Source organism: Pleurodeles waltl, chromosome 1_2 (assembly GCF_031143425.1).
Source record: "Pleurodeles waltl isolate 20211129_DDA chromosome 1_2, aPleWal1.hap1.20221129, whole genome shotgun sequence".
NCBI lineage: Eukaryota > Metazoa > Chordata > Amphibia > Caudata > Salamandridae > Pleurodeles > Pleurodeles waltl.
This window is the reverse complement of record NC_090437.1, coordinates 1290631891-1290655794: the sequence shown is the minus strand read 5'-3', so window position 1 is coordinate 1290655794 and position 23904 is coordinate 1290631891.

Below are 23904 nucleotides of genomic sequence, written 5' to 3'. Positions count from 1 at the left end.
CCCGGCAGAGTGAGGTCACTTCCACCTGTCCCTGCATACTGGACAGGCGGTTGCCATTTTCTACTGCTATTACTCATGTATTGAATTTAAAAGTGCATCATTGGTGTTGAATGTACACATGTAGACAATTGTATTGTCCATCATACATACATGCTCTGTGTACTCTGATGTTGCGTGTCCATAGGTCCTGTTGTCACTCCCTTTTTATTTTTGGATCCCTTAGGTACCAACCACTGCGGAGGAATAGGAGGAGGATACAAGCACCCATGTACAGACCCCTTGTGGACTTAACTACACTGGAGGCACATCATACTCACCTTTCGTCTGGACACGGCCACAATCACAGAGCTGAGTGCACAATTGGAGCCTGATCTGCTACCTGCTATTCATTGCACCACAGTAATACCCTCTCTTGTGCAGGTACTAATAGTGCTCCATTTCCTGGCAACAGGTTCTTTCCAGGTGACTGTGGGCTTAGCTGCAGGAATGTCACAGCCAATGTTCTCTATTGTGCTTGCAAGGGTTTTGGCTGCCTTGCTCAAACACATGTGCAGCTACATCACATTCCCCCAGGTTGATGATTTGCCCACTGTGAAGGCTGGATTCTACGCAATGGGGCACATACCACATGCAAATGGGGCCATTGACGGGATCCAAATTGCCTTAGTCCCCCCGGGCCAGTGAACAGGTGTACAGGAATAGGGAGAGTTTCCACTCACTCAATGTCCAGATGGTGTGACTTGCTGACCAGTATATCTCCCACGTCACTGCCAAGTATCCTGGGGCAGTGCATGATGCCTTTGTCCTGAGGAACAGCAGCATCCCACAGCTGATGGCACGACTACAGAGGCACGGAGTGTGGCTTATAGGTGAGCCTGAGTCCCCTCCCAATGTATGTCAGTGTATGCATACAGGAGTCATACCCCATACCATTGTGCAAGGCTAGTGTGTGTCCCTCACTTCTTCCAGGTGACTCCAGCTACCCAAACCTGTCCCGGCTCTTGACCCCTGTTAGGAATCCGAGAACAGAGGCTGAGAATAGGTACAATGATGCTCACGACCGTACCAGGAGGATTGTTGAACGGACATTCGGTCTCCTGAAGGCCAGATTCCAGTGCCTCCATCCGACAGGTGGATCCCTATGCTACTCCCCTGAGAAGGTCTGCAAGAATGTTGTGGTGTGCTGCATGCTGCACAATTTGGCCCTCAGATGCCATGTGCCCTATCTGTAGGAGGAGGGGGCTGACAATGCAGCAGTGCAGTAGTAGACACTAAGGACAGTGAGGAGGAGCAAGAGGAGGAGGATGTGGACAACAGGATATATATCATACAGCAGTACTTCCAATGACACTCAGGTAAGACTGTTGAAGTATACATTTCTCCATTACAGTGTTGTGCTGTGTGGCTGTTGTATAATGCCAGTCACTATCTTTTCATCCCACCTGACTGTCACCTATGCCTTCCCTTATTGCAGATGTTCGTGCGGTTACAACAGTGTAATGCTGTGATGTGTACAGACTGCTGAGGCACATATGTAGGATGAATGAACACATTACAGGATCATGCAGTTCAATACAGTTTAATACATTGTACATTTCCTTCAGATTACTCAAGCTGTATCCAATTGTGTTTATTTATAAATTTGGTATACAATGCAAAGTGCAATAAGGTGGGGTGATGGTTGGGAAAAGTCCAGTGTAATGGGCCAGACTGTTTGTAGCAGAAGTCCAGTGTCCAAGGGGCCATAGGAAGACGAGCAATGGCAGTTCAAAGTGAACAAGGTGACACAGTGCAACACAAAGGGGACATTCTGGAGGGGCTAATTTCCTGGCGGTGGTCTTGGTCTTGGCAACTGTCCCTGGTGTCTGTCTGGGTCACAGGGAATGTTTGCGGGGTGGTTCACCTTCTACAGGGGGAGGGGTGCTGGTGGCCTGTGAGTCCTGTGGCAGGGCCTCCTGTCCACTAGCTGCAGCAGATGTGAAGGGCTGGTCAGTACACTGGCTAGTGGTAAGGGCCCGCTGGTGTGCTGTGTACTCCCGCATGATGTTGGCCATGTCACCCAGCACCCCGGCAATAGAGGCCATAGTGGTATTCAAGGCCTGCAATTGTTGAATGACCTCCTGGTGGTGTTCCCCCTGCAGCCGCTGGTTCTCCTGTATGATGATGAGCACCTGACCCATCCTCACGTTGGATTGTTGGTATGCCCCCAGGACATTTGTGAGTGCCTCCTGGGCAGTGGGGTCCCTGGTCCTGTCCTCCCCCTGGGGCACAGCTGCCTTCTGACTACCCCTGACCCCCTGTGCCTGTGTCCCCTGAACGGTGTGCCGATTCCCACTGACACCAAGACCCTCATTGTCTTGCTTGTGTGGTGTGGACTCGGGTCTCTGTATAGGTGGGCACATTCCTGATTGATGTAACCTGAGGACAGAGCTCTGGGGCGTTGGCTGGCGCTGTGGTATTAGATTCAGAGGGGGGGCTGTGAAATGGACTGGCTGTGGGATGGGGTAGCCAAGTGACCAGTGGTTCCAGATGGGCCAGGGAGTTCATCCAGATCCAGAGCTCCTGAATTGCTGTCATCACTGGGGGCATCTTCTGGTGGGGGACTGGGTAGCTGGGGCACCTCCTCACCACTGACATTGGCTGGGGCACCTGTGGGTATGTGAGTGATGTGTTAGGGTACTTGTCTGTGACATATTCTGCATTCCTAGCTTTCCTAATGATATTGTTGTTGTCCTCCCACCTTTGGTAGTGTGTGGTGATGGATTGTGGGATTGGTAGTTCTCCATGCTGTGCATGCATTGGTGGTGGGTGTGCACACAGAGGCGGCAGGGATGGGCTTGCAGTGTGTATGACATGCAGGGGTTGACATTTTGGTATGGTAATTGGGATTGGGCACTGTGTGGGATCAAATGGGGTGAAGGGAGTCAGGTTAAGGGGGTGACATGGCGTGCAGGTATGGGGGGTGATAGGTTGTAAATGGTGACTCACCAGTGTTCAGTCCTACGGCTACTCCAGTGAGTCCCTCAGGATGCAGGATTGTCAAGACTTGCTTCTCCCATGCTGTCAGCTGTGGGTGAGGAGGCGGGGGTCCATCGCCAGTCCTCCTGATGGCGGGCTGGTGCCTTGCTGCAATGGAACTCACCTTCCCCCACAGGTCGTTCCACCTCTTCCTTCTGTCATACCTTGTGCGTGGATGTTGTCCCACGGCGTTCACCCTGTCCACTATTCTCCACCATAGCTCCATCTTCCTGGCAATGGAGATCTGCTGTACCTGTGCTCCACACAGCTGTGGCTCTACCCTGACTATTTCCTCCACCAATACCCGCAACTCCTCATCAGTGAAATGGGGGTGCCTTTGTAGGGACATGTGTGTTCTGTGGTGTGTGTGTCGTGCAGAGGGTGATGTGTGATGTGGTTGGGTGTGTGGTATGTGAGGGATAAATGGTTAGTTGTGGTATGTGTGTGCAGTTGTCTCTGGGATTGGCATTGCAAGTTGTGGCGTTCAACTCGTGTTTGCAAAGGTTTGGGGGTTTTCTGGGGGTGAGTTTTATAGTGCTGTCGGTGCGTGTGTGGGGTGTGTGTGATTGTGTCAGGTTTGTTTTTTTTGATCTGGCCAATCTTGTCTTGCTTTGTATTTGGGTGGCTATTCCCGCCTTGGCAGTGTTGCTGCAGCGCCGAGAGATCCTAGCTATTTCCTCAAACTAAATAGTGGATTTTGCGCCTAAGGCCAATGGATCAACACAACATTGATTTGAGAGGATGTGAAGGGTGCATGTCATAATAAATATCAATAAACAAGAAGTCAATAATCTAATCACTATGCAATAACCACATCAGTTTAATAAGAAGGTTTATAAATTTATTTCCCTATATTAACAACGCTAAAGTCACGGAAATAATTCTCAAACATAAATGAAAAGCATATAAAATCATCAAAGGCTGATTAGAACACCTTATATATCTGAGTTTAATCAAAGCAAGTAAACAAATTAACTCAAGTATTATAACACAACTTAATAACACCAATATTTGCAACAAGGAAATAAAATACATTTAAGCAAATAGATCAAAGAACGTCAATATAAATCATGAGCATGTAAAGACAAGTTCCCTCACTGACCACTAATTAGCATTAAGATGTTGGGTTTCATGTAAAAGATTTAGAAACACAAATTTAGAAAAATATACTAACTTAGGTTATAACAAAAAAAATATCATTGTGCAGCAATTAATTTATGAGTTGCAGCTGGTACATGTAAAACAAAAGACACACATAACAATACACAATGTTATACATTACCCATAAAACAACAACAAAAAGATCACTTCAGCAAGGGGACACTATCAGTAGGACGATCTATAAATCCCTCAAGTCTACATGGAAAATCTTGTAAGCTCTGGTCTGTATCAACAGCCAATCCACTTCACTAATTCAACTCTCCCGCAAGAAGAACAAGAAGAACCAGAACCCCCAAGAATAAGGGCCATATGTACTAACACATTTTCCCATTGACACAGAATGGGAAAAAACCTTTGCTACATCTGGCCCTAAGTGACAGAACATTATAGTAACTTTCACAAAACTCATGATTGGTCAAGACATGGGGTGTTATACATTCAGCCAATAAAACTAAAGTTAGATAACTAAAAGTTACACATTCATAATACACTGAATTCTTATTGACAACATTTCATTTATGTAATCATCAGCTAGACTCGATTTATAACAATTTCTTCTTCTCTTCCGTCTTGTCTGTGGATACATTGTTCTAAATTGTCCGAATCTTAGGTTCAGGAAGAAATCTCTAACATAGTTGCTATCTACTTCCACCCTCGAGGAAGAAACCACATGTTAGTGGCATTTTTTTCTAAACAATATACAGTCAAACTCGAGCAATGACCTAATAAATCTGACCTTGTGAGACATAGCACAAAATCCCACTAGGTGTAGCTGTCTACACGTCTATAAGCTATTAATTACACTCTTTTAAGTAAGCATTGAGCAATGAAAAACAACTGCAAATTTAGCAAAAATTAGCCTAAGCAGAAAACAAAATGAATTGTGGTGGCCATTTACAAAAGACACCTGTTTTTCACACATTAGTTCAGCAATAATCAGTACATTATTAATTAATAAAATCATCAGTAAAATGTCTGCTCCTGCAGTGTGCACCTCCAATGGTTTACTGCTGTTGAATGTCCGCTGTGGTGATTCGTGAGTCATTATTTGGACGGGGCGTTGTTTTGGTGGTGTAACGGTATAGTTCCAACAGTTTATCACTTTCAGTGGGTCTGTCAGATTTGTGGTTGTGGCTGGGTTCTGTCGGTTTGTGTGTATGTGTCATTATCTGGCGGACGGATGTTCGCCTCCGTAGCGGCATGTTGACGGCAGTCACCCAGGCGGTATTTGGTATTTACTGCCAATGTCATAATGAGTGCCTAAATGTCCTAGCTTGAGCATCTTTCCATCACAAATTACTCATGTAAACAAATGTGAAACACAACTGATGTTCCTTCCTTTCTGCAGAAGGCACCTGCCTGAGCTAAGGAGTATCATTTAGTGTACTTAATGCAATGCACCTGACAGTCGATGATGAAACACAGCAGAGGTTTGAAAACATCTTGATACGTCACACTTCTCCGAAATGCAAGTAGATGAAGTGGTGAGGCACAAGGTGAAATCACAAACACCTCTCCGCCTCCCTAGGCTAAGGGGGACTGGTTCCTCTTCTTAGAATAGTGCGGGTACTTCGCAGGGAATCCCATTCACCTACGTCCATCCATGACTTGTGTCCTGCTGCTAGCTTTCCATAGTCACTGTCAGCCCCAACAGTTCATCACTGTTCATGCTTATCAGGCTGTCATTGTGGGAGCCCATCACACACACGTAGCGGGGGTTTACAGGGCTTAATTTGTGTGGACCCCGATTCATGTGTTCCTTCTCCTAGCACCAAATCACTACTGGCCTACAGCACACAATCACTCTGCCCCATGCAGTTAGCGCCCAGTCACTATGGGTTGCCCGCACAAACACTGTGCCCCCCGCCGCCAGCACCCAAACGCTATAGTCTTCCAGCACACAATGACTGTGAAGCTCCAGCATAGCATTCTGTCCCTCTGAGACCTCAGCACCCCTGCTCCCTGCATCCAGTCATAGACACAGTCATACAGTGTGACTGACAGAGCAGGTCCTGAATTCACATATTTTAAGCACTCTGAAATGTACTAATCAATAAAAAGGCATTTCGGTGAAAGAAAGTTTTATCCTAGGATCACTCAGTTTTGTCAAATGGGAAGCCAGGATTGTTCCCAGGTTTTCCAGTTTCACACAGTCCTGTATAGCCACCAGATGGAGATCAAATGGTAATGCTGTGGTCTTGGGGATGAGATTAGAGCATAGGTGACAGGCAGAGCCACATTTTCTTTTTGTTACTTTTCTATTGTGCAAAGCTTGCTGGAGCACTTCAGAATAGTTCTAGACTAAATTATATTACTGCTTTTGTGCATTGCTAAATAAAGTATTAAGTTTTCCGGTTTTATATAGCACGGCCTTAACACAAGCACTAGCTAAATTACACAAGGACATGTTCATACAAGCACGGGTAGATTGCAATGCCAAGATTTGTAACTGGCTCCCCAGTTACAAAAGTGGACAGTTCCAGCTCTTATGCCACATCCTCTCCCCAATATATAGTATACTATGAAAACACTTACTTTGATTTGATGAAGCAGAAAATGAAGGTTTTGATTTTTTTAACGCATAAACGTAGTGTGAAATAATCATGTGTGACATTAACCGAACTAATAAAGATTGTACGGGGACAAAATGTGCCCTCAGAGTAGTTTGCCAACATTTATAAGCGTGCTTTATATAACGTGGTGTATTAGAATTGCACTAATCCGACATAATCATAAACGTGTGCTACGATTTGCTTGTTTGAAATGCTTTAGCTTAGCATTACTTTAATGGAGGCTTTGGCCTAGTGGCCTGGTCTCACGGTTTAGATGCTCGTATTTTTCCAATGTGCTATTAAACGTGTATTTCTGCTTGAAGCTGTACTTTTCCACAGAAACTGTTCACATGCTTATCTTAAAGTTTCGTGCCAGCCTGGCATACTTTCTCTTTACTTCAAGGTCGACTTGCAGGTGCGGACAATGGAGGCTCTGAAAGTGAGCTAATTGGTAGACAATGTTGCAACTTGCGTACCCATCTCCAAGGATAATGTATGCTTAAGTAAAAGCTTGAGAACTGTCGTTTTTGATTGGACAATTTGAAGCTAACCTATGAACCCTCCAATGGAGACCCTACTGGATTCGAACTGTTGTCTATAAAAACCAGGTGCACGAGAAGAAGGTAGCCATTGCGCTATCATCGGCCATTACCAGCTCGATACCCGCCATTTTGCAGACTTCGTAGCTATTATGGCCCACTTTGCTGCGACGCCATTTTGAGAGACTATGGTGCTTTCTCTAATCGAGAGAAAGAGACTTTAAATGATTCTGGCCCTAGAGACTTTAACTTTGATTTGAACCCTTTGCATGAAGTAATAGTTTTACCTTGCCGCCGTGAGGCAATTGCCCCGTCCACCCCTGCCCCTTTGCCCCGTCCCATGCTGATTGAGAAACGGTACCTGTGAGACGAAGACTTCCTTGTACGCTGATCGTAATTGGTAAATATGAGAGGAAATTGTAAAAATTGCATAGTGTTTCTTTTAGGTAACCAACTGCTGATTTTGGTAAGAGCCCTAGCTAGGAGTTTTCTAAATTTATGTTGCTAAATTGTTTTTGCATGAAGTCCCACATGCCGATGCTAATTTGAGGTTAGATGAGGATTCCATATGGTGCACGATGCAATTTGAGATCTTGTTATGCTGACTAAATGTATGCAATTAGTTCATTACAGATTATCGTATTAGTGCTTTGCATTGCCATTATCGAATGCCTTGTGATTCAAATGCTACATAGATTACACTTGTTTCGCCGTTATGGACAGCTATTAATGTTCATTTATGTTTATCATTTGGTGTTGAGGCACATATATATTGTGCTAGCTTTGTTAATATAGGGAAATAAATTCACTAACTTTGCAATAAACTGGTGTGGTTATTCCTGACTGAAAGGTCAGGGTTCGCCGAAATGTATTCTGGATTAATTGTTAAGTGTTATGTTGATCAAGGTATTGCTTATGTTCGTTATTGATTATTGATTTCAGGAAATTGATCGATTAAGAGTACAGAGAGTTCCCCCTTAGTCAAAAGATTCATCGGCCTAAAGAGCGTCCGAACACAGGTAAATTATTACTACGGACCGCTCTATCAGTAGATGGTAGCAGAGGACGGTTTCGTCTTTTGGGACCCTGTACTATTAAAGTACATGGTGTTGAATTAACGGTTACGCATTTTGAGACCCCACTCGAGAAGTTGAATTAGATTTTTCTTGGATAAAACTGATTGACAGAATGATGATGGGCTAGGTCCACCGCGACTTTCCCGGGATCTCGGAGCTTGCGAATGGAGAGAACGGAGGTGTGGAAACAGCGTTGGCGGTACTAGTGATGGTATGAGTGAAGCTAGGGTTTTGCGCTTGCACAGCTTATTGCCGCAGGGCGTGTGAAAAGGTTGCGAGGATTTTTCTTTTTTTAAGGATAGCGGAGGTGCGACTCCGAGTGTAGAAGTAGAGAAGTCGTCGAACTTCATAGAGATAGCGGAGGTGCGGCTCCGAGTGTGAGAGTAGGGAAGTCGTCGAACTTCATGTGCGTGTGGCGCTTTGTGCATAAAAAGGTCCACGTGGTTGTTGTTGTTGAGACGGGCCCTGCGAGGTCAAGAGACTCCGGAGTATGTTGATCCATGTTGTGGTCTGGGCGGTTTAGTAGGTTGATCGGGCGTGGTCAACGAGTCGGTACGTGTGTTAGGGAGTGAAAGAAACTTCGACTTCGGGCTTTGACAAGATTCTAAGTGCACTAGAATAGATCATTGACAAGTTGAGAGTAGGTCTGCGGGTCAGATTTGCTTGCGAATGAGGGGACTGAGAAAGACGGAATAGCGGCCAAGGCTAGTGAAAGGTCCCGAGGCTAGTGAAAGGTCCCTAAGGTCCTGAAGCGATTGTGTTACCCTTCCTGTAGTAAACCGACAGATCTGTTTTAGTTTTTGGTAGCTCGCAATATATGCAAGAAGTTGTTACGAAAAGAGGTGAGTGAAGGAAGACTAGCCGCGAGGCTTTGTCAGCCGCAGTGTGTGTGAGTGTGACGTCACTAGGAGCCGCGCTGGGATAGGTTGGTTGCAGAGACGGGTCGCGCACGGATTGGACGCAGTCCGTGGGGCTCGTTTGGAAGGGGAAAGGCAAGCGAAGAGTATTCCGGGAATTAAAGTCACCTATTGATTACAAATTTTGTGGAATAAAAGTCACCTATTGATTATAAACTTTGTGAAATAAAAGACGAGAAAATGAAATTCTTTAAAGCATTTAGGAGCGCGATGAAAGGGGAGTCTTACATCAAAGCGAGCGTAGGAGAGGAGACGCCGCCCGAGGGCACACCAGCTTACATTGTAATGGAGGAAAAAGGAGTAGCTCCGTGTCTTTGGCTAAAGCAATGGCACAAACTGACAGAGAAACATGGGAGCGTAGCGTTCCCGATACATGGGACATTCAATATAAGGATCCTAGAGAATCTGAGATTCATGATGTACGACATGAAGGTGCCTCCAAGGCCAGCACAGTTTGAGGCTCTAGCAATTTGGGAATTAATGGCTAGACAGCAACAGAAAAATAAGTTTGAAACAAGGATGAGGAAGGTAGAAAAGACACTAGCGGATGCTAGGTGGGATAATGCGCAGAAGGTGTGGAGGTCAGATGTATTGCAGGGGATAAAATTGTTTCCCGCAATTACTAAGGAAGAAGAGGAGACAGGTAAGAAAGCTACCTGTAAGACAGACAGGAAGTGTTCCAAGGATAGAGAGGACGAGGAAAAGTTGAGAAGAGAAGAGGAGTTAGAGGATGAGGAGTTAATAATGCAATTGCTGAACGACCGTCCACCACCTTATGCGGAGAATGGACAAGGTCCAAGTACCAGTTCTGCCCCTCCGGCACCGGTACAGAACAGTGAAACCCAGAGTTCAGGAGCGTCATCGGGGTCTAAGGACCCGAGTTTACTGTTTACCCCACAGATACCGCAGGTTAGGAGAATATACCCAGATGTGCCCATGCTGAAACCAGCAGAAAATTATCAGCCGCAGATGCCAGGGCACTACAGCAGTGACAATAGTGGAGGAATGGTTCTAGAACAAACAGTAAGGGGAGTACAGAATGGTCACAATCCAACAATGATACAGGCTGAATCAACTCAGTTTATGATGCCTCAAAAGCAGATGCAGGGAGGAAACGCACATGCTCAGATGACGGGGAGTCAGATGGGCATGCCGGCAATGATGACCCATAGTATGGGAATGAACATGCCTCAGAACATGGGAAATGGACAGAACCCAGACGCGATATCACTACCTATTACTGTAGGTCCACCGGTACCTCTGTATAGTCAGCCTAATTTAGGTATGAGCGGTCAGGGATCAATGCTGCAGAATGGGACAGAGAGGAGGTGCATAGAAAACACTCCAGGGATAACTCCTATAGCGGCTCAGCCAAATGGATTTGGATCCTTGATGGAGTTTAGTCCCATATGTGCTCAGTCTACACTGGTGAGGTCGAGTCCCCCACTGATAATACCTCTAACATCGAATACTGAAAAGTTGCCGCAACCATCAATGGCAGTCGATGTGAATGCTACACTGATGGGGGTAAATGCGCAACAGCTGACACAGTGGTTCAACAGTCTAAATTCCACACAAAGTTCAGCCAGTGGGAAAGAAGAAGACTATATGAATAGGGTCAGGTTGAACATGGAAGCACAAGAATTGGTGGAAGGGACTATGGGTGTAAATAGGTTAGAGTCCTACACGGAAGAAGAGCTGAGGTATCTATGTCCCAGGATTACGAAGGAAGTGAACAAGGTACATAAGAGCTTGCAGGAAGCAGCTGACAGAAACGGGGTTGACATAGACAAGATGAAACACTTGAGCAGAAGCTACAGGTTGGATTTTGGGACCACAGATTTTGAACACATGAGGTCAGCAGGCATGAAGACACACCTTAGAGAATTGCTGCAGAGTGCACAAGTGTGGAGGTGCTTAGACAAGTGGGAAAGCAGATGGGTAAAGAGGAAGGAAAAGAGGAGGGACAGTGCTACAGAGCATAATGAGAAAAGACCACAAAGCAGCAAGACAGTAACCATGTTACCAATGAGGGAGACAGCAGGGGGAAAATTAATACATGTACCATGGCACAGAAGCGACATTCAGTCATTTACGGATGATTTTCCCAAACTGAGAGAGAAGCCAATTGAATGGTATCAACAGACTGATAGGTTTGTGAAGCTTGCAAAATGTCTCTGGGAAGACCTGAACACTCTCTTTGAGATCGTGGTTCCGGCAGATTTGTGGGAGGATTGCAAAAGAGCTGTAGGTTGGCCGACAAGTGAACCAGAGAGAGACAGGGAGACGGGTGCACCATCACCTATGGTGATGAGCTTGTACTATAAGGTGATTGAGCATTTGAAGACGAAGGTTGCCACGAAAAATGTGGATTGGCAGAAGATTGATCGAACTGCCCAAGAGGCTAAAGAATCGATTCATAGTTACTATGAGAGGTTGTTGAAGGCGTTCAAGAATTACAGTGGCACGGAAACAATCGAGGCGAAGGATATGCTTCATTTTGTGTTTAGATTTGTGGAAGGGTTGAGACCAGAGATAAGTCAGATGATAAAGTCGCATTTGATTTGCTGGCAGTCGAAACCAATTGATGAAGTCTTGAATTATGCGAAATATTGTAGCGACGAAATTGAAGTGAAACAGAAAAAGCTGAAAGAGAAGGTGATGATGATGCAGCTTAAGGCAGCTCAGACAGGTCTGCAAGGTTTGCAAGGGATGCAAGGGTTCCAACAGCAGGTACCGCAACCGCAGCCGCAGTTGCAGGGAAATATGGCGTTTCAGCCACAGGCGAGAGGCAGAGGCAGAGGAGGTTTTGTGAATAATGGTCCGGATTTAAACACTGTTGTGACGGGTGTGCAGGCAATGAAGAAGGTGATGCCGTGTCACGTGTGCGGAATTGTCGGTCATTGGAAACGCGAGTGCCCGATGGTGGTGCAGGAAGGTGCAGGTGTAGGTGTTCGTCAGCAAAACAATGATGTCAATGCATTTCAGACAATGAGGGGACCGAAAATGAGAGGTCCAAACCCAAATTTTCAGACCATAAATCAATTGCAGGGATTACAACCTATGCAGGCGCAGCAGATGCAGATGCCCCGTATGCAGATGACGCAAATGCAGCCGATGCAACAGCAGTTACCCATGGTACCTAATCAGCAAATGCAAATACCTTTGGCACCAATGAGTCAGCAGCAAGTGATGGTTCCTCCACAGGTCTCGGGTCAGGTAATGAGTACAAATGGCACCGTACAAAAGTTCCCATTACACAGTGAGAGTGGAATAAACAATGTATGGGAGAGTGAAAGCTCAGAAGAAGAAGGAGATTGTGTGCTTGCAGCATCCTTAGAAGTTGATCAAAAGGGTCCGTACGTAGAGGGAAGAGTAATGGGTCATCGTGTTTCATTCTTGGTGGACACGGGAGCCACACGTTCAACTGTTAAGAGCAGTGAAGTACCAAATTTGCCACTCTCAGGGAGGACAGTTCAAGTGGTGGGAGTAGCAAACAGGCACCTGACGAACCCAATAACAGATCCGGTACCAGTCAGCATCGGTAACTATCAAGGGGTGCATCAGTTTGTGATATGTGACTCAAGCCCAATAGCACTGTTAGGGAGAGACCTATTGTGCAAATTGGGATGTTCGATCATGTGTTCGAACAAAGGAATAACGATACAGACGAGCAGTGATGGGGAAGAAGAGGATAGTGTAGAGGGGGATGAGATGGAAACGGTAGATGAAGAGTATCCTCTGATTTGTCTTTTCCCGATGATAACTGAAGAAGATATTCCAGCCGAATTACGAGAAACAGTCGGAAAGGAAGTGTGGGACATGACAGGGAAAGAGGTGGGATTGATGAAAGGAGTGGAACCAGTGAAAGTGACTGTAAAGCCCAATGCAATCTTTCCCCAGACCCCACAATACCACATGCCACAAGACACCCTCATGAAAGTTGCTCAACTTATGGATGAATTTGTAAAACAGGGAGTACTGAAAGAAGTGTTAAGCAGTCCATGTAATTCACCAATAATGGGACTAATAAAGCCGAGTGGAAAGGTCCGACTTGTGCAAGACTTGAGGAAAATAAATGACATCATAGTCAAATGCTGCCCAGTAGTACCGAATCCAGCTGTGATAATGTTTCAAATTCCTTGCGATGCCGAATGGTTCTCAGTCATCGATTTGTCACAAGCATTCTTTTCTGTGCCTCTTCATGAGGACAGCCAATTCCTCTTTTGTTTCAAATTCCTAGACAGAGTGTACAGTTGGTGTCGAATTCCTCAAGGGTTTTCTGAGTCACCGTCGATATTCAATCAGATTCTAAAGAAAGACTTGGAAGAGTTAGAGTTGCCATTTGAGTCAACCCTAGTACAGTACATTGACGACCTACTGGTTGCATCAAAGACAGAAAGTGGCTGCACAGCCGATACCATTGCTCTGTTGAACCATTTGGGAAGGAATGGACACAAGGTGTCTCCTTCCAAATTGCAGTTCTGTCAGAAGAAAGTGAAATACTTGGGTCACCAGATAGAGAAGGGATCACGGAGAATAATGAAGGAAAGAATAACAAGTGTACTTCAAATGAGTCCGCCCAAGACGAGAAAGGAGGTGAGGAAGTTTTTGGGAATGGTGGGCTACTGTCGCCAGTGGATTCCCAACTTCTCGACTCTAGCAAAACCATTACTGAAACTGACCCAGAAGGATCTTTTGGATCAAATTGAGCTGAAAGGAGATGAGATGGATGCTTTTGTCGAATTGAAAGAGTGTATGTGCAGGGCTCCAGCTTTAGGTATGCCTGATTACACAAAGCCTTTCACATTGTTTTGCCATGAACGTGATGCATGTTCTTTGTCTGTCTTGACTCAGGCCCATGGTGGCGTAAACAGACCAGTAGCGCATTTTTCAGCTACTTTGGATCCGGTCGCAGCAGCACTCCCAGGGTGTTTGCGCGCCGTAGCAGCAGTTGGTATCAGCCTCACTCAGAGTGAAGGAATAGTGATGGGACACCCAGTAACAGTCATGGTCCCTCACTCAGTTGAGATACTTTTGACCCGCTCCCGAACGCAACACATGACCGGAGCAAGACTCACAAGGTATGAAACGATAATTCTGGGCTCACCGAATGTGCAGCTGAAAAGGTGCACTACGTTGAATCCAGCAACCTTGCTTCCTGGAGAAAATGCCGAAATTGAGAACGCTGAAGACGTCGAGCATGACTGCCTTCAGGTGACTGAATTTTGCACAAAACCTCGACCGGACATTAAAGATACTAAGCTTGATGAAAATGACCAAATTCTTTTTGTTGATGGTTCATGTCTAAGAGACGGGATGGGGATTTTGAAAGCAGGATACGCTGTATGCACTGTAACAGGGGTCTTGGAAGCGGGATGGCTCCAAGGAGTCTATTCTGCACAAGTAGCAGAACTTGTAGCCCTTACCAGAGCTTGTCAACTGTCTGCATTGATGAAAGTCACCATTTACACTGATAGCCAATATGGGTTTGGGATTGTGCATGACTTTGGACAACTATGGTCACAGAGAGGTTTCCTGACTTCTTCAGGATCCCCAGTGAAAAACGGGGAAAGAATAAGGGAATTGTTACATGCCATTCAAGTGCCAGCTGAAGTTGCAGTGGTAAAGTGCAGTGCTCACACGAAAGGACAGGACTATGTTTCTCTGGGAAATGCATATGCGGATCAAGTCGCAAGATTTTGTGCCTTGAACTGTATATTACTCAGAGATGAATGGAATTCGATAAGTGAGCCAGAACTAGAACCAGCTGAAGCATTTGCCTTGAAGGTCGTAGATACAATAGAGGAACTAAAAGCACTACAGAATAATGTCAGGGGGGATGAAAGAGATTCCTGGATTAAATCACAATGTATAAAGAGACAAGACGAGTTATGGGTTTCACATGAGGGAAAATTTGTTTTGCCAAATAGTCTCTTATCACAGCTTGCGCGGTTCTATCATGGGCAAGCTCACCTAGGGAGAGATGCCATGATAAGATTGTTCAAAACTGATTGGTTTAACCCCAGATTTCGTCAAGCTGCAGAAGCAGTTTGCCATCGATGTGTCACTTGCCAGCAGATGAACCCAGGAAAGGGAACGGTTGTGAACGCGAGTCACATTGGTAGGGCAAGCGGGACTTTTAGCCGAATGCAGATGGACTTCATTGAGATGCCTGTACATGGAGGTCTGAAGTATGTGTTGGTGATTGTGTGCATCTTTAGTCACTGGATTGAGGCGTACCCCACACGTAGAAATGACAGCCTTACAGTTGCCAAGCTATTGTTGAGGGAGTTGATACCACGTTTCGGATTCCCGATCTCTTTAGAATCAGATAGGGGAAGTCACTTCAATAACGAGGTGATAAAGTTACTCTGCGAAGCGCTGAACATTGAGCAAAAACTGCATTGTAGCTATCGCCCTGAAGCATCAGGACTGGTGGAGCAGATGAATGGTACACTGAAATCAAGAATGGCGAAAATATGTGCATCGACAAATTTGAAATGGCCTGACGCATTGCCCTTAGTGCTAATGTCAATGAGAAACACCCCTGATAGAAAAACTGGATTGTCTCCGCACGAAATTCTCATGGGCAGGGCTATGAGACTTCCTGCAGTTCCCGCAAACGCGCTTTTGAATATTACAGATGATATGGTGTTAGACTACTGCAAAGGACTGGCTGACGTGGTTCGCTCTTTCTCTCACCAGGTGGAAGCGACCACCTTGCCACCGATCCAAGGTCCAGGACACGCACTGAAAGCAGGTGACTGGGTCGTGGTAAAGAAGCATGTGAGGAAGTCGTGCCTGGAACCCCGTTGGAAAGGCCCTTTCCAAGTGATCCTGACGACAACTACCGCTGTGAAGTGTGCGGGGGTTCCCAACTGGATTCACGCCAGTCACACAAAGAAGGTGTTGTGTCCCACAGATGAGGAAGTTGAAGCGCTGAAACTGCCAGTGCCTGATAAAACAGTGCTGAGTGATGAGACAGAACAAAATCGAACTGAAAACGAACAGGCAGAAGCAGGAGAGAAAGAGATATTATTGGAGAACTAAGAGTCCGACTCACTTGGGGAAGACCAAGGAGAAAGTTCAGACAGCGACGAAGAAGCTGAAGGTCACAAAGAGCCTGAAGCAGCTGAGGGTAGCAAAAAGCCTGAAGCAGCTGAAGGTGACAAAGAACCTGAAGCAGCTGAAAGTGATACAGAGCCTGACGAAAGTAACGGTGACGAAGGGCTCGAAAAAGGTGAAAAAGCAGGAGAGCCTGATCAGAAGAGGGCTTTCCCAGAAACAGACGATACAGAAAAAGAAAAAGAGAACGTGATCGATTCCCCTGAAGGAGGGGACAAGGCAGAGCAGAACGAAAAAGTTCAAACTTCTACAGAAAAGGTCGCAGGTCCATCAAATGGACATGGTGCAAAGAGGAGACTAAGTATATCACCAGTAAAACAAAGGTCCGGAGAAGGTTTGAACGACGGAGAAAGGCCAAAAGTAAAAGAGAAAAGAAAAGAAGTGTCTGTCGTGGTACTGACCTCGAGTGAAGAAAAAGACTTGACAAAAGAGGAAAGTACCAGCGAGGCAGAATCGAAAAGAGAAGCAAAATTGAAAAGGAAAAGGATACCAAACAGAAGATATTCCGGTCCAGAATGGGCATATGCAGTCAATGACGATTGGACTGACGAGTTTGTATCTCTAAGCATCGAGAACGAAGAAGAGGAAGAGATACCAATAGAAAAGAAAAGTTTTATGGACAGTGTTGATTGAAGGGGTGATAAATGACATTGCTTGCTACAATCTAACGTGAAATAGACAACCAGCTGAGACATTGCTAAACCGGATGAGACATTTGCTAAACCGATAAAGACTGAGTTATTGCCGAATTGAGACAAATGCTGCTAACCGATAAGTGACTGGCCTCTTGAAGAAGACGGTGTGAACATTGCACTCGCTCAGCTTTGTAACTGAATTGCTAAATAAGTTTCATTTATAAGTGCTTCTAGCTCTCTGATTCTATACAGATCATGACGCAAAACAATAGAAAGAAATATTGTAAATATGTGTGTATAGGCTTGGTAATTACATGTGTACTAATAATAATGGCAATTGTGCTTGGAATGCATGGAAAGGGTGAGAATGAGAATATTGAGGCTTCTACTTTTGCTCCTGTTACTGTCACTGAACTAACCGCATTGAAAAGGCTAGCACTGGATGAGAGACTCTTGCATGATAGGAAAGAGCTTTCGTATAATGTTTTCTATCGCTTACTAACAGAATATGTTGAGACAATGGATGCGAAAGATTGTTATGTGTGTACCCAGATACCGACATCAGTGAAGGAAGGGGTGACATATCACCACATGCCTCTTACATACGGGATTACATGTAGTATAGTAATGTCTAGATTTTATGGTCAAACTAACATACAGTATTTTTACTCGAATTATGATGTTACCTTTGCTTATGTTCCTATAATAGCGCAGCTAAGCCAGACTGCAAAAGATTGGGATGCAAAAATTATGAGGGAATTTTTCGAGCCAATGCAACCTTTTGAAACGGCTCACGCTCATAGGGAAAATCTTACCTGCTCGCTCTCTGCAGTAGAAATAAGCTTTTTAGATCGCACAGATGATAGAAGGGCTCAAATGAAGGCGAAATTAGAAAAGGAGTTACATAAGAGGACTTCAGTAGATAATTATGATTTTGCTGCAATAAAGACACAAGGGAAAATTGCTTTAGATGCTTGGCATGTAGGGAAGTTTTGTATATATCGAGGTGAATCTTATTATGACAACATTTTTGTAGGGGCGAGTGAGTGTAAACACACGTTTATCTTTAAGGCCAAATGGACATTCATGATGGACGGACTTGACCCTGTCATTCCAGGTGTATATTACATTTGTGGGTATAATGCCTATTATCGTCTTCCAAAGGGATGGTGGGGGAGATGTTATTTGGGTATAGTGTTCCCAAAGGATTATCAACTGGATGACCTATCGATGATTCAAAAGACATCTGGATCCCATAGTATCCAGAAAAGAGAGACCGCAGCTGCTGTGGTAGGTGATATATTTGGAGCCATGATTCCTTCATTGGGAGTTGTGCTAAATTCAATCAAAATAAGAAAGTTGTCTACTATAGTGGATAACATGTTGACAAAGTTTTCAGGTGCTATAATCCTGATAGATGCTGAACTTGCAGCGGAAAGAGCTATGACTCTTCAAAATAGGCTTGCTTTAGACATTCTTTTAGCAAAGGATGGCGGTGTTTGCAAAATGCTTGGTGCACGACACTGTTGTACCTATATACCTGACAATAGTGTGAAAATTAAAACTATGCTTGCTAATCTAACAAAAGAAAGTGCAGATTTGAAGGAACTGAAAGAACCAGGAGTGTGGGAGAAGGTTGGAAAAGGACTTGCTTCAGTGGGACATTGGATTGGAGGAATTTGGAATGGAATATTGCTAAAAATAATAGAGGGAATTTTAATAGTGATAATTTGTGTATTTGGAATTTGGGGAATAAAAAGGGGAATAATAATGATTATGGAAAGAATAAAAAGAAGAAAGGAGGAGAAAATTATGAAAAGAATGGCAGAAGAATACAAAGCGCAAACTAGGGGAACTAAAAGGAAAAGAGAACTGACAGAATTTTAATGGAATAAAATTTGTGGGCTTAATTTGTGTGATGACAAGTAGTCATCAGAGGAGGGATTGATGAAGCAGAAAATGAAGGTTTTGATTTTTTTAACGCATAAACGTAGTGTGAAATAATCATGTGTGACATTAACCGAACTAATAAAGATTGTACGGGGACAAAATGTGCCCTCAGAGTAGTTTGCCAACATTTATAAGCGTGCTTTATATAACGTGGTGTATTAGAATTGCACTAATCCGACATAATCATAAACGTGTGCTACGATTTGCTTGTTTGAAATGCTTTAGCTTAGCATTACTTTAATGGAGGCTTTGGCCTAGTGGCCTGGTCTCACGGTTTAGATGCTCGTATTTTTCCAATGTGCTATTAAACGTGTATTTCTGCTTGAAGCTGTACTTTTCCACAGAAACTGTTCACATGCTTATCTTAAAGTTTCGTGCCAGCCTGGCATACTTTCTCTTTACTTCAAGGTCGACTTGCAGGTGCGGACAATGGAGGCTCTGAAAGTGAGCTAATTGGTAGACAATGTTGCAACTTGCGTACCCATCTCCAAGGATAATGTATGCTTAAGTAAAAGCTTGAGAACTGTCGTTTTTGATTGGACAATTTGAAGCTAACCTATGAACCCTCCAATGGAGACCCTACTGGATTCGAACTGTTGTCTATAAAAACCAGGTGCACGAGAAGAAGGTAGCCATTGCGCTATCATCGGCCATTACCAGCTCGATACCCGCCATTTTGCAGACTTCGTAGCTATTATGGCCCACTTTGCTGCGACGCCATTTTGAGAGACTATGGTGCTTTCTCTAATCGAGAGAAAGAGACTTTAAATGATTCTGGCCCTAGAGACTTTAACTTTGATTTGAACCCTTTGCATGAAGTAATAGTTTTACCTTGCCGCCGTGAGGCAATTGCCCCGTCCACCCCTGCCCCTTTGCCCCGTCCCATGCTGATTGAGAAACGGTACCTGTGAGACGAAGACTTCCTTGTACGCTGATCGTAATTGGTAAATATGAGAGGAAATTGTAAAAATTGCATAGTGTTTCTTTTAGGTAACCAACTGCTGATTTTGGTAAGAGCCCTAGCTAGGAGTTTTCTAAATTTATGTTGCTAAATTGTTTTTGCATGAAGTCCCACATGCCGATGCTAATTTGAGGTTAGATGAGGATTCCATATGTTGCACGATGCAATTTGAGATCTTGTTATGCTGACTAAATGTATGCAATTAGTTCATTACAGATTATCGTATTAGTGCTTTGCATTGCCATTATCGAATGCCTTGTGATTCAAATGCTACATAGATTACACTTGTTTCGCCGTTATGGACAGCTATTAATGTTCATTTATGTTTATCATTTGGTGTTGAGGCACATATATATTGTGCTAGCTTTGTTAATATAGGGAAATAAATTCACTAACTTTGCAATAAACTGGTGTGGTTATTCCTGACTGAAAGGTCAGGGTTCGCCGAAATGTATTCTGGATTAATTGTTAAGTGTTATGTTGATCAAGGTATTGCTTATGTTCGTTATTGATTATTGATTTCAGGAAATTGATCGATTAAGAGTACAGAGAGTTCCCACTTAGTCAAAAGATTCATCGGCCTAAAGAGCGTCCGAACAGAGGTAAATTATTACTACGGACCGCTCTATCAGATTCCATCTGTGAGTGACCAGGTTTATTTTTGCTGCTACTCACAAAAGCTGTGTGGCAGGGCGACTTGGGTTTCTGCCTGCCTGTGAAATAACTAGATGCAGTGGGAAGCATGCTGGGGTGGGTGAAAGGCAGAGACTGAAGACGGGTGGCAGATGGCTCAAAAGCCAAGGCGGGACAAACCAGTACCTTGCAAGGCCGTCATTGGTAGTGCTTTCACACTGTCAGTGATTGATGGCCTGTTACACTGGGGTTTCGAGCTGAGCAGTGTGTAGCCTGCCTGCTAGAAAATGATTCTAGGTGGGCACGGGCGGCGCAGAATTTCAAACTTTTGTGCACAAAGTGCACATTACAGCCCATATATCGCCCACCCGCCTGGTGAGATTTTTCCTGCACAACTGGGAAAAATGTCGCCCATTTTTGTGGTAAACAGCCCAATCTGGGCACACTGTCTACAACTGTTTGGGGGTCTTAATCTTACTTCATTAGTTCCTGCGCGTTGTAAACTCAAGCCCTAATTTCTTTAAAAATCAGATGCACAGAGCGGCCATCTTAACAAGTCAGCAGCTCAATAGAGAGTGAGGTTGTTCCCACAACATCCCACGGTACGAAAGAAACATTTGTATAAATCCACATTTATTTTAACTTATGAGTGGATCGGTGATTACTCACCTATATACTGTGAGTAAATATTTGGACTTTGACCATGTGTGGTGATAGGCACACTGTTAGAAATGGGGTCTTTGGTTGACAGTCAGGTTACCCCCTGTTCAAGCAAGGACCCTCACTCTAGTCAGGGTAAAAGAGAATCACCCTCAGCTAACCCCTGCTTACCCCCTTGGTAGCTTGGCAGAGCAGTAGGCTTAACTTCAGAGTGCTAGGTGTAAAGTATTTGTACCAACACACACAGTAACTTAATGAAAACACTACAAAATGACACAACACCAGTTTAGAAAAATAGGAAATATTTATCTAAACAAAACAAGACCAAAACGACAAAAATCCAACATACACAAGAAAAGTTATGAATTTTTATAGATTAAACTCAAAACTAGCGCTTAGAAACAAAAATGCTTCAATGAGGTGTTAACACGGCGTCGTGACAGAGTCGTTCCCAACAAGCCGACACCAGCGGCGCCGGACACGGAGTCGCGTAGACCCCCAACTACAGTACCTTGGTGGAGAGTGAAAACAAGCCGATGCGCGAAGTCGGGGTTCGCGGCGTCTGTGCGAAACGTTGAATCCGCGCACTTTGAGCGGCGTCGGTCACGACGTGGTGCGGCGACTTCCACGGAGTCACGGACTTCAGCGGGGCTGCAGCGGCGTTGGGCCTGCGAAGAGCATCGAATTCCAGCGAAGGTTACGGTGTCGGGTGCAGGCGGCGGCACCGGATTCAGCAGCGGCGTCGGTCCGGAGTCGTCCGAAGTCAATTTCCTTGTACTTCCACCAGCTTTCCTTTCAAGGGCCCAGGGACTGGATAGGGCACCACTTGTCAGAGCAGGAGTCTCTCCAGAGACTCCAGGTGCTGGCAGAGAGAAGTTTTTGCTGTCCCTGAGACTTCAAACAACAGGAGGCAAGCTCTAACTCAAGCCCTTGGAGATTTCTTCACAAGATGGAAGGCACACAAAGTCCAGTCTTTGCCCTCTTACTCTGGCAGAAGCAGCACTGCAGGAAAGCTCCACAAAGCACAGTCACAGGCAGGGCTGCACTTCTTCCTCAGCTATCAGCTCTTCCCCAGGCAGGGGTTCCTCTTGGTTCCAGAAGTGTTTCTAAAGTCTGTAGATTTGGGTGCCCTTCTTATACCCATTTTAGTCTTTGAAGTCACCTTTCTTCAAAGGGGACTCACACCTACTTGTGAAATCCAAGGCCTCAGACACACACCAGGGGGTTGGAGTCTGCATTGTCAGAGGCAGGCACAGTCCTTTCAGATGAGAGTGACCACTCCACCCCTCCCTCCTAGCAGAGATGGCTAATCAGGAAATACAGGTTACACCCCAGCTCCCTTTGTGTCACTGTCTAGTGTGAGGTGAAAAACAACCCAACTGTCAAACTGACCCAGACAGGGAATCCACAAACAAGGCAGAGTCACAGAATGGTTTAAGCAAAGAAATGTTCACTTTCTAAAAGTGGCATTTTCAAACGCACAATCTTAAAATCAACTTTACTAAAAGATGTTTTTTTAAATTGTGAGTTCAGGGACCCCAAACTCCACATGTCCATCTACTCTCTAGGGGAATCTACACTTTAATCATATTTAAAGGTGGCCCCCATATTATCCTATGAGAGAGACAGGCCTTGCAACAGTGAAAAACGAAGTTGGCAGTATTTCACTGTCAGGACATATAAACCACATTACTATATGTCCTACCTTATCCATACACTGCACCCTGCCCTTGGGGCTACCTAGGGCCTACCTTAGGGGTGCCTTACATGTAAGAAAAGGGAAGGTTTAGGCCTGGCAAGTGGGTACACTTGCCAAGTTGAATTTACAGTGTAAAAATACACACACAGACACTGCCGTGGCAGGTCTGGGACATGATTACAGAGCTACTTATGTGGGTGCCACAACCAGTGCTGCAGGCCCACTAGTAGCATTTGATTTACAGGCCCTGGGCACCTCTAGTGCACTTTACTAGGGACTTAACAGTAAAACAAATATGCCAATCATGGATAAACCAATTACATACAATTTACACGGAGAGCATATGCACTTTAGCACTGGTTAGCAGTGGTAAAGTGCTCAGAGTTCAAAAGCCAACAGCGACAGGTCAGAAAAAATAGGAGGCAGGAGGTAAAAAGATTCGGGATGACCGTGCATAAGAAAAAGTCCCACACGACCCGCTACCAGCCTAAAGCCAGGGGAGAACAATCAATACCTTGATGTACTTCCCTGATCGGGGCGATAGAACAAGGACCCAGGCCCACAACAGCAGGGGCATGTTCCAGTTCTACGCCTTCCTGACTCCAGTTGGATCACTCTGTCCATACTCTCAGGGCCCACTAAGCTAACCCATGGGGAACCCTTCTCCACATCTGCAGACACCATCTGTGTAGCGCCTAACTTTACTTTGCTCACAGATGTATTGCAATGGGCAGATAGTACCACCAGGGCCAACACAGTGGTGTTGCCCACCCCACCCCTGGGGTGTGACTCTCATCCCACCCCCAGGGGCAACTCTGTCCACCAGGACAGCAAGCCACAGTGACCCCTGATGACTGTCAGGGATGAGAGCCTGACCTCAGGCCTCTCCACCCACTGTGACTGTGGAGAGTGGGGGGCGGTAGCCCCAGGTGCCTGACACCCTTTGACCACTCTCCCTTCCACCAGGTCTGAGAA